This window comes from Bidens hawaiensis, unplaced genomic scaffold (assembly GCF_021521415.1).
Source record: "Bidens hawaiensis isolate Kalapana, Puna unplaced genomic scaffold, B.hawaiensis_p1.1 tig00066844_1, whole genome shotgun sequence".
NCBI classification, from domain to species: Eukaryota; Viridiplantae; Streptophyta; class Magnoliopsida; order Asterales; family Asteraceae; genus Bidens; species Bidens hawaiensis.
Window position 1 is genome coordinate 28,986 of NW_027501864.1, and position 10,300 is coordinate 39,285.

The window sequence follows — 10,300 nt, forward strand, 5'->3', positions numbered from 1 at the left end:
TCAGTCCATTCGATCGAATGCGTAGATCGAACAAGTCCAGTCGACCGAATAGGGAAGCAACCGAATGGTCTCCAACTCATTCGATCGAATGAGTTTTGTATTCGATCGAATGAGTGTTGTATTCGATCGAACGTGTTCCTATTCGATCGAACGTGTTCCTGTTTGATCGAACGTGTTGTATTCGATCGAACGTGTTGTATTCGATCGAACGTGTTCCTATTCGATCGAACGTGTTCCTATTCGATCGAATCAAGCCAGAACCAAGTTGTTTCCAAGTTCGCCTAAGGTTTAACTTCGCCTGAAGCGAAGTTCGTTTTTAAAATGAATTAAAAACCTAATGGGAAATGTGTTAAGGCAGTTATTGAAAACGGGTAGTAGTAGTTAATTGATATGTGTAAATATTATACAGTTAGCCGAGCCCAGTTAAAGAAAGGAATTACAATCAACGGAGAACGTAACCGTATTCAGGTGAGTTTCTAGCCCCCTTATGTGTTATGTTTTCGGGGCTGTGTGCATACTCAATATGTTTGTTAATACACTTATCCTACGAGATAAGTGTATGCCTTATGTGAATGATATGATATGTATGAATGATTGCTTGATGTTACGTGAACGATCTTCGGATATTGCACGTACTGTCAGGTTGTAACGCCAGGTGTAAGGTAAGTATGATATGTATGTTTACGTGTATGAACGTGATAAAGATAATAAAAGAAAGAAATGATAATGTATGGTTGTATGGTAACGAAGAGGGAACCGAGCCCTAATAATACTCGAGGAAAGAGGGTACCGAGCCCTAATAATACTCGAGGAAGGAGGGTACCGAGCCCTAATAATACTCGAGGAAAGAGGGTACCGAGCCCTAATAATACTCGAGGAAGGAGGGTACCGAGCCCTAATAATACTCGAGGAAAGAGGGTACCGAGCCCTAATAATACTCGAGGAAGGAGGGTACCGAGCCCTAATAATACTCGAGGAATGTAGGGCGTAATGCTCTTTATAACGTAAGATATGACAGTAAGTTAATACAGTATGAAAGTATGAAAGTATGAATGAAAGAACATTATGTTATGTGAATGGTATGATTATGTGATTATCTAGAACTCACTCAGCGTAGCTGACTTTTAGTATGCACGCAGGTGAGTAGAATGAGGCAGCTCGCTTGAGGGGACACATGGCACTGAACGAGAGTCTGGCATCTGAAGACTTATGATGTTTTAATTTAATGCTTTAATGTTGAAAGACAAAGAATGTTTTGAGACAAGTTATGAATTATGCAAAGTTTTATGAAAGTTTTATATTCCGCGTAAATGTTTTAATTAACTCTGATATTTAGAACTGTGTTTATGAGTAAATCCAACGCGAAAGTAGGGCTTCCGGTAACGGGGCCTTACAAAAATTCTTTTAATTACACACATACACACACATGATAGAATATCAAATTTCCAATAGATGGACCGTTCAGGTATGTTTTTGCACTTGCACTATTATTATTATTATTATTATTAAGTTCATTCTCTTTTTTTTGAAAAAAAAAAATCATTTTGATATAAATAAAATCAATTTATGTACACATAGTATAGATATAAGCATAGATGTAATCATTTTTTCATATATAGTATGTACTTATTTGCTTTATTTATAACTTTATTATTTGAATCATTTCGTGTGTTACACGGACTCTAAAGCTAGTATAATATATAATCCCAATATTTTACCCCACGTGTATAATAGTTAACTTCTAATTAACTAACAAAGATATATAGGCCCAAAGTTTATGTCCAAATTCATGTTTTTGGGCTAAGTTTTCAAACCAAAAAGTTTCAAGTTGGTAAAATCGAAAAAACTGACACTAAACTTAATCCGAACCCGAATCGAACGCAAACCAAATACCAAGAAAACCAAATCCGAAATTTCAGTTTTATGTTTGGTTTGAGCCCAAAACCAACCCATGCATACCCCTAGTGCCATGAGTAATTGCCCTTCTCCGACCCTTACAGCTAAACAATATCCCATGCATTTGAGGATTTGGGCATTCCGACCCGTCGAGCTAGGAAGAGAAAAGTTGAAGAAAAGACTACTATATTTTCACTAGTGAACAACGCACCTCAAAAATTTTGAAGCATATCCAAAATATGTTGTAGTTCATGGACAACATTTTCGGCATTCATCCGTTGTGCAGGGGAATCTGCCGAACATGATACTCCAATCTTTACAGTTGAAACCATACAATCCTTCATTTTCTCTACATTTGGTCCATTGGTTTGCATGGCACTTGCATCCTCTTTAAGAAAATTAAGAATGTCACCATCAATAACATCAACTACATGGTCCGGCAAGGCCATATACACAAATTTATGAAGGGTGAGACCATTGACAAAAATATCATCTGTAGGTCTTTTCCCTGTCATTACTTCCAATAATAATATTCCAAAACTGTAGACATCCCCATACTTGTCATCTCAATCCCAAGGCTATACTCTGCATACAATATATAAGCAATCTAAGAAAAAGGTGATACTTTAAGGAAGTATAATTGTATGGAATACAAGGACTAGAATTCACCTGGAGGTGCATAACCAATTGTTCCTTTAACCCCGCTTGAGTTGCTTTGGTTGGGCCTCAGTCCAAGAAATCGAGCTAAACCAAAGTCTCCAACATGGGCTACCATGTCATCATCAAGTAGAATATTGCTGGGTTTTAAGTCTCCATGAACAATAGTGGTTAAGCAATGATTATGAAGATAATCAAGTGCGCATGCGACATTCGAAAGGATATTTATTCTTTGAACAAGGTTTAGCCTAGATGTGCTTGTACTTGAATGCAACCAATCATGTAAACTCCCATGGGCCATGAACTCGTAAACTAAAGCTTTGAAATCATTTCCTTGAAAATCAACACTTGAACATGTAGTTATTATCTTCAACAAATTCCTGTGTCGAATACATCGCCATGCTTCACACTCCCTATTAAAGCTTCTTCGTGCTTCTTGATTTTGAAGATGTAAAACTTTGACTGCAACAAATCTATCATGATCAATAACTCCTTTATAAACAGAGCTAAACCCACCATGGCCAATCAGATTGGCTTCAGAAAAGCCATTGGTAGCCTTGAGAAGTTGATTGTATGAAACTTTCAAGAATTTGTCATTCATCGATGATTTAGTCGATTGGCTCTTGCTTGTCTTTTTACACCAAGAATACACCAAACACGATATAATGAAAAGTGTAGATACAGTCAAAATAACTATAACGAATACAGGAAACCCCTTGTTATGTCTTTTCATCTTCTTGCATTTGGGTAACCCAAGTTCATCCAGCCCACCACAAAGCTTGTTGTTCCCCACAACCGAGAATGCACTTGCATTGGCAAACACTCCCAACACTGGTACTTCACCCTCAAAATCATTAAAAGATAGGTTCATATATTCTAATGAAAATTGTTGTAAGAATTGAGGAATTTGACCAGATAAATTGTTATGTGAAACATCTAGATCCACCAGTCCTCTCAAGGAACGTAAGGATGGTGGTATCGTGCCTTGAAATAAGTTGCCTTTCAGGGATAAAAAAGAAAGGCTTGTGCAACCACCAAGGCTACTAGGAATGTTACTGGATATGCTATTATAAGATAAATCGAGATTAGCCAACATATCGAGTTTTCCAACCTCTGATGGAAGTGAACCAAAAAGGTGGTTTTGGGAAAGATTCAATACTATGGACAGAGATGAAAGTTCAAGAAGTTCTTTAGGTATTTTGCCGCTGAGTTTGTTGTTCGAAAGGTCTAACCCCAATAACTTATGCAGATTCCCCAAGCTTGGCGGAATTTGGCCTTCCAGCTTGTTGGAATTTAAAGCAAATTTAGTCAAAAGTGATAAGTTCCCTATTTCATCTGGAATTTGACCAGAAAACTGATTGTCGAGAAAAGAAGCAACTTGTATGTTTTTAAGCATACCAATGGTAGAGGGGATTGACCCTGTGAACCGATTGTATGCTAAATGCAAAATGCCTAATCCAATTAGATTACTTATACTTGAAGGAACATTTCCATGTAACTGATTTCTTGCTAAATTCAGATAATGTAACTGATGAGAAAGATTACCGATTGATGTAGGTAGCACTCCTTGAAACTTGCAATTACTAAGTTCCAACACCACCAATTTACTACAGTTTCTCAAAGAATCAATAAACTTCATCTCATCAGCTACTTCATGTTGATAGAGGTTGTTACCTATGGATAATGCATAGATATCTCTAAGTTTGGCAAAGTCAATGGACACCTTCCCACTGAAATTGTTTTCACTCATTTCAAGTAGTCCTAAATTTGAACAGTTAGATATGGATGGTGGAAGAAGTCCAGTTAGTTGATTAATTCTTAACTGAAGGAAGACAAGGTGAGGGAGCATCACACCAAGAGCTAGAGGAAGACTACCAGTAAGATGATTCACAGGCAAGGCAAAGTGGGTTAAGAGTGAGAGGTTATAAATGGAGTTAGGGATGGTTCCATATAAGTTACAATCACTACAGTATATTTCTCTTAAGCGTTTCAAATGGCCTAAGGTGTCTGGAATGCGCCCACCAAATGGATTCCTTTTAGCCGAGAACGCCTCCATTGATGTAATATTCCCCAAGAAAGGTGGAATTCCACCTGTTAAGTTGTTGTCATCAATGTTAAAAGTATTAAGTTTTGAGAGGAAACTTATCTCTTTGGGTATGCTTCCAACTAGCTTATTAGTATCAAGATATAGGAATTCAATGTTAGAACAACGAGACAAATTAGTTGGAATGACTCCACTTAATTTGTTGTTGCTAAGACGGAGGATGCGTAGCCTAGATAGATGACCGAGCTCATGAGGGATGGCTCCTTCAAAGCTGTTGTTAAAAAGCCAAATCTCACGAAGGAATGTGAGGTTCCCAACATGGGGAGACAGGGAGCCTTCTAGGCCAATGGAAAATAGGGTAACACTAGTCACTCGTTTGTGTCGCTTCCCACATGAAACACCTCTCCAATCACAAAAATGAAAGGAATCATTCCATGAGGTTAGCACTCCATATGGATCTTTGGTGATCATCAACTTAAACTTCACCAAAGCCTGATAATCTGTTTCATTATTTCCACCATACGAAGAAGAGAAGTTGGAGATGGTCAGAAAGAGGAAAAAAGCAGCAACATAGGAGGAAGGTGCTAAGGAAATTACTGGTTGCCGTGACATGGTTTATATTTGAGAAATAAATTTGAGATCGGAAGAGTAATTGTTGCCCTTCTATATATAGCATGCATGTAGTGAAGTGAATACCTTCCACAACTTTCTTAGCACCTTCACCAAGCCAAATTGATTGCTACAGTCAGCCTCAAAAGTCAGCATTAATAGTAGAATATGAAAATTATTACAGATGTCTATTAAGCGAGGCAAATGGTTAATGCCCTTGATCATTTGCTGAATATATGTGAGGATCGAGCTCTTCATTAAAGAACTCACGCTTTCTACCACTACACCACATTGAAAAAGACCAATCATATATTTTGTTGCTTTAGAATCTAGATAATCAAGATCTATTAATTATATTATGACGGAAATAACCAATAACATTAAATTGAATGGTTTGTAACAATTACAATGAATTGATAACTTTACGTCGTTGGTAAATGGTTAATGCTCTTTTAAGAGGAATTTTTCACTACATCAACGCTAACTTAGGTGTAATTTGTTTTTTAGAGGAAAAATGTCTGCAGTCAGCGGATCACAACCGTAGAAGAAGAGGTAAACCAAACCTTTATGGTCTACACTTTGCAAGAAGAAGACTGTTAGTTTATTAATTTTTGCAGACTGCTAAAAAGGGACATAATCGGTTACACTAATCATAAAACATAACATAACCGGATACATTACTTGCGGGTGGAGAAGAGGCGGCGGCTGTGGGGGTGGCAGAGAGGGGCCGTGGCGGTGGTGAGGGTGGAGGAGAGGGGCCGTGGCGGCTGTAGGGGTGGAGGAGTGGGGCGCGACGGTGGTGAGTAGGGATGAGCTCGCTACCGTACCGGTACCAAAAATCCCGATCCCGGAAATCACAAATTTTTTGTACCGGTACCAAAATGTTCGTTCGGTACCGGGACGGTACCGGTATTTAAGGTAAAATTCGGGAAATACCGGTACCGTACCGTACCGGTCCCGAAAACTCAAAACCTTGGTACCAATTCAATACCGACGGTACCAAATCAGTACCAATTTCGGTATCGGTACCGATTCGGTACCGTTACCAATCGGTACGGTACCGATTTTGCTCATCCCTAGCGGTGACGGTGGAGGAGAGGGGAGATGGTAGGGTGGAGTAGAGGAACGATGTATTTTGTTTAGAAAATGTAGTGTTTAGAAGTTTGAAGAGGTTAGAAGTGAGTACTCAACGTTTTTTAGGATTACAGGACGCACGGAGTTTTTTAATAAAATGTCTTCTAAAAAACATACAGCAAACCATCACGTCTGCACGTGATCTGCGTATGACAGACAAAAGATGTGGAGAAGAGTTTTTCTCTAAAAACAAACACCACCTTAACATCACTTTCTTTTACTAAAAAAACACGTGTAATGATTAATTTCCCTTCAATAGTTACCCGGTTGTTTTTATTTTATTTTATCCATTTTATTAGATTTTTAAGTAGACATAAAACATAACAAAAACTTGATATCATATTTAAAATATAAAATATTTAATTAATACATAAAATATTTCATTAATACTTAAAAAGCCCACTACAGGTAGGCTTAAGAAAATGCTACCCATTTAATGCTAAGGCTGAGGGGTGTGGAGCGCTAGGAAGGGCGCAAGAGGCCAGACGATCGCGCCTCGGTGGTGTGGTGCTCGCGCCCGCGATCGTCTGGCCTCTTGCGCCCTTCCTAGCGCTCCACACCCCCGGGGCGCGAGCACCACACCACCGAGGCGCGATAGGGGCGCGAGAGCGGAAAACGATGCAGGCGCCAGGGGGCTCGCGGGAGCTGTTGCGCGTGAGGGTGCTTGGGGAATGGTGAAAGAGCCGTTGGAGGCTTAAATGTGAATAAAAAAAAAATTTAATTTCCTCTATATATATCACAATATATATCACATATATCCACACCCAAAACCATTCTCACATACCACACCCAAAACCAATATCACATACCACACCCAAAACCCGAAATCACCCCATCTTCCAAACCTTTTTTTAAAAACATGGCTGGAAATTGGTACCCAAACCTAGAATCAGATTACAGTTACGACGATTTATGGTCGGCACCGGACCAACCGATGTTTTATTCGGGGTCGCAACAACCATCCGGCTTTCAACCATCCAACATACAACCGTCTCCTAACTTTGTAGTTCCGGAGACACAAGAACCAGAACCAGAAGGTGAAGCTGCGGGACAAAGAAGACGCGTCCACCGGAAAAAACAAGTTGCAACGGACGGGTCGGGTTCGGCTTCGACCGGAAGGGCGAAACGGAAAATCACTCCGTGGTCATCGGATGAGAAGGAAGCCCTGTGTCGGGCTTGGATAGCCACTTCTGAGGATCGGCGTTGCGGTAATTGTTTTAACGTTTTTAAAAATGATTTTTAATAAAAAAGTTAAATAAAAAAGTTAAATGACATACAAATTTATTATGCATTTTGCAGCGGACTACCAAAAGAGCAAGGTCTTTTGGACAAAGGTTAGGGAGACGTTCTATTCGCTCGTTGGGAGTACAGAGCGGAACGCCGATATGATTTCGGGTCGGTGGACCGAAATCAGAAAATTTGTCGGCTTGTTTACTAATCTGTTCAACAGGAACGCCGGTCGTATGAGACCAAGTGGCAGTGACGATTTGGCGGTCTATAATTTCACTGTCGAAGAGTGGAGGCAGGAGTGCCTGCGGAGGTATGGGACGGTGAAGACGTGGGACGATGTAAAGGTGTGGGAGAGGTTGAGAAGGTGTTCCAAGTGGGTTGAGCTGGTGGCGCCGGACCTTGATGCGGAAGTAGGGCCGAAACGGACTAAAACTAGTTCGTCTGGAGCGTACAGCACTTCCGCCGGGTCGGATTGCCGGGTTGGATTCGACCTAAACGTTGCGGGGGAGGAAACGTCTTCACCGCCGAGGAGGCGGCCATTGGGAAGGGACGCCAGGGGGAAAAAACCGGCTGAGGGGGAAGCCGTAAACATCAACGATCTTGTTGAATCCCTCAATAAATTCAACAAAACCATGGAGGTGGTCTCTATTGACAAAAAGGAAAAAAAAAAGAATGAGAGATTTGGACTTCCTTGCAAGAGACTTCAGCCACCTAAATCCGGTCGACCAAATGCTGATGGAAAAACAAAAGGAACGTATCCGGAAGAGGTTGATCGAAGAAGACGAAGCCGAATAATAAGAATAATGTTTTTCTTTAGTACTTTAATTTTTTTTTATATATTAATGTGTTTTTTTAATTAATGTGTGTTTTTTTAAATAATTTCTTGTTTTTTTAATAATACGTTTTTTTAATACATTTATAAAAAAATAAAAAAATAAACCGCTCGCGCCCCCTCTCGCGCCCCTCCACACCATGGCCCGGGGCGCTATCACCACTACCAACACCCATCTTATCAAGTTTCTCTCTCTGCCACACGTCACAATATTATTGGCTGGCGCCCCCACTCACGCCCCCTCTCGCGCCCCCCACACCCCTCAGCCTAAGAGGGACCGTGTTCCAGCGTTTTCCTACCGTAATGGACATTTTGTCCTCAAACAACTCAAATCATTAATAGCTCAAAAATACATTTTTATAAAAGCTTTATTAATCTTATCACACTTATTATAGTTATATGTTTCTAAGTCCTTCATCTTGTATTTGATCATCTCTTGTACCTGATCTTTCATGCTTTGAGGTTTATTTGATCTTCAATTTTTATATTATAACCTGGTTTCATGCAACTATTTCTGTTGATGGACTTAAAAGTTCGAAGCTTGACTCATTCCATTGACATTGACATGGCATGGGTGAGCCATCATCATATTCTATACCTCTTTGTTATCGCGTTGACCCAGAGTCAAGCTAGACGTGTTCCTTTTAACCTGACCAACACAACTTTGATTGAGTAAACTCATCATTTATAAGATTTGAATTGGTCTTAGCAGATTATATGATGATCTATTAAAGTCGTTAAAATGAATAGTTTGTAATAATGATCACAATGTTTAATATTATTAATATATTGAAGTCGTTATACGATGACCTATTAAAGTCGTTAAAATGACTAGCTTGTAATAATTATCATAATCCATAATATCTTATCTTACAACTTATCTTATCTTACAATACTAATAAAAGAAAATGTTAAGGCTTAGGTGTTAAACTTACATTTCTTCTAATTTTTAATCTTTCATCTCATTCATTCTAGCTATCCATGGGTCATGGATCAAAATCATTGTGTCAAGCGGGTTATAACATAGTGTGGATTTTATAACATAGTGTCATTTCTATACCTGAAGTTTGACCAACTACGCAACTTTAGCACATTTTTTAAATTTCTTGCAAATCTACACCTGACGTTTCTAAAACCATGTTATTTTAGTAATTTTCGTTAGCCCGTTTGTTTTTCCTTTAAGTCTACATTAAATTAAGTATTTTGAGAATCACAATTAAAATAAAAAACTTTTTTTTATTTTTATCGTTTGATAAATCTCGTATAATGCACGGGTTCAAAAGCTAGTTATATATATATATATATACTAGCTTTTAGTCCGCGTGTTACGCGTGTTTATTTAGGTTTTCTTTTAATTATTTTGTAACTATTTGTTTTATTTTTCACTCGAGTTTTGTTTTGATTTAATATGTATATATATATATATATATATATATATATACTAGCTTTTAGTCCGCGTGTTACGCGTGTTTATTTAGGTTTTCTTTTAATTATTTTGTAACTATTTGTTTTATTTTTCACTCGAGTTTTGTTTTGATTTAATATGTATATATTTCAACTCTAGAAAGGATAGCATTTGATGGTGTCTACATTACTTATGAGCTCATGTATACCGATCTCCATCAAATGATACGTTCCAATCATCGTTATTAGAGTAATATTTCCAAGTCTGTTTTCCCTTTATTTTTATGTGTATTTTAATTTCAAATGGCCATGATTTTAACATTTTGATGTGTATTTTAACATTTTTGAGGGACATTGACATCATCGTTTATTGCGTGCAAGTTGATGAAAGGTTTATTAATCTAAATCTTTATACCCTTTATTATTCATTATGTTTTATGGTTTATTTATTTAGTCTGAAATGGGTGGTTGTATTTTTAGGCAGCGTCTGATTT

The 10,300-nt window shown here is 38.4% G+C and overlaps 1 pseudogene; it reads right to left on the reverse strand.

Annotated features, from left to right (window-relative positions):
• Positions 1–2,103: 2,103 nt before the first annotated feature.
• Positions 2,104–5,068, reverse strand: LOC143604816 (receptor kinase-like protein Xa21; annotated as a pseudogene).
• Positions 5,069–10,300: the final 5,232 nt, after the last annotated feature.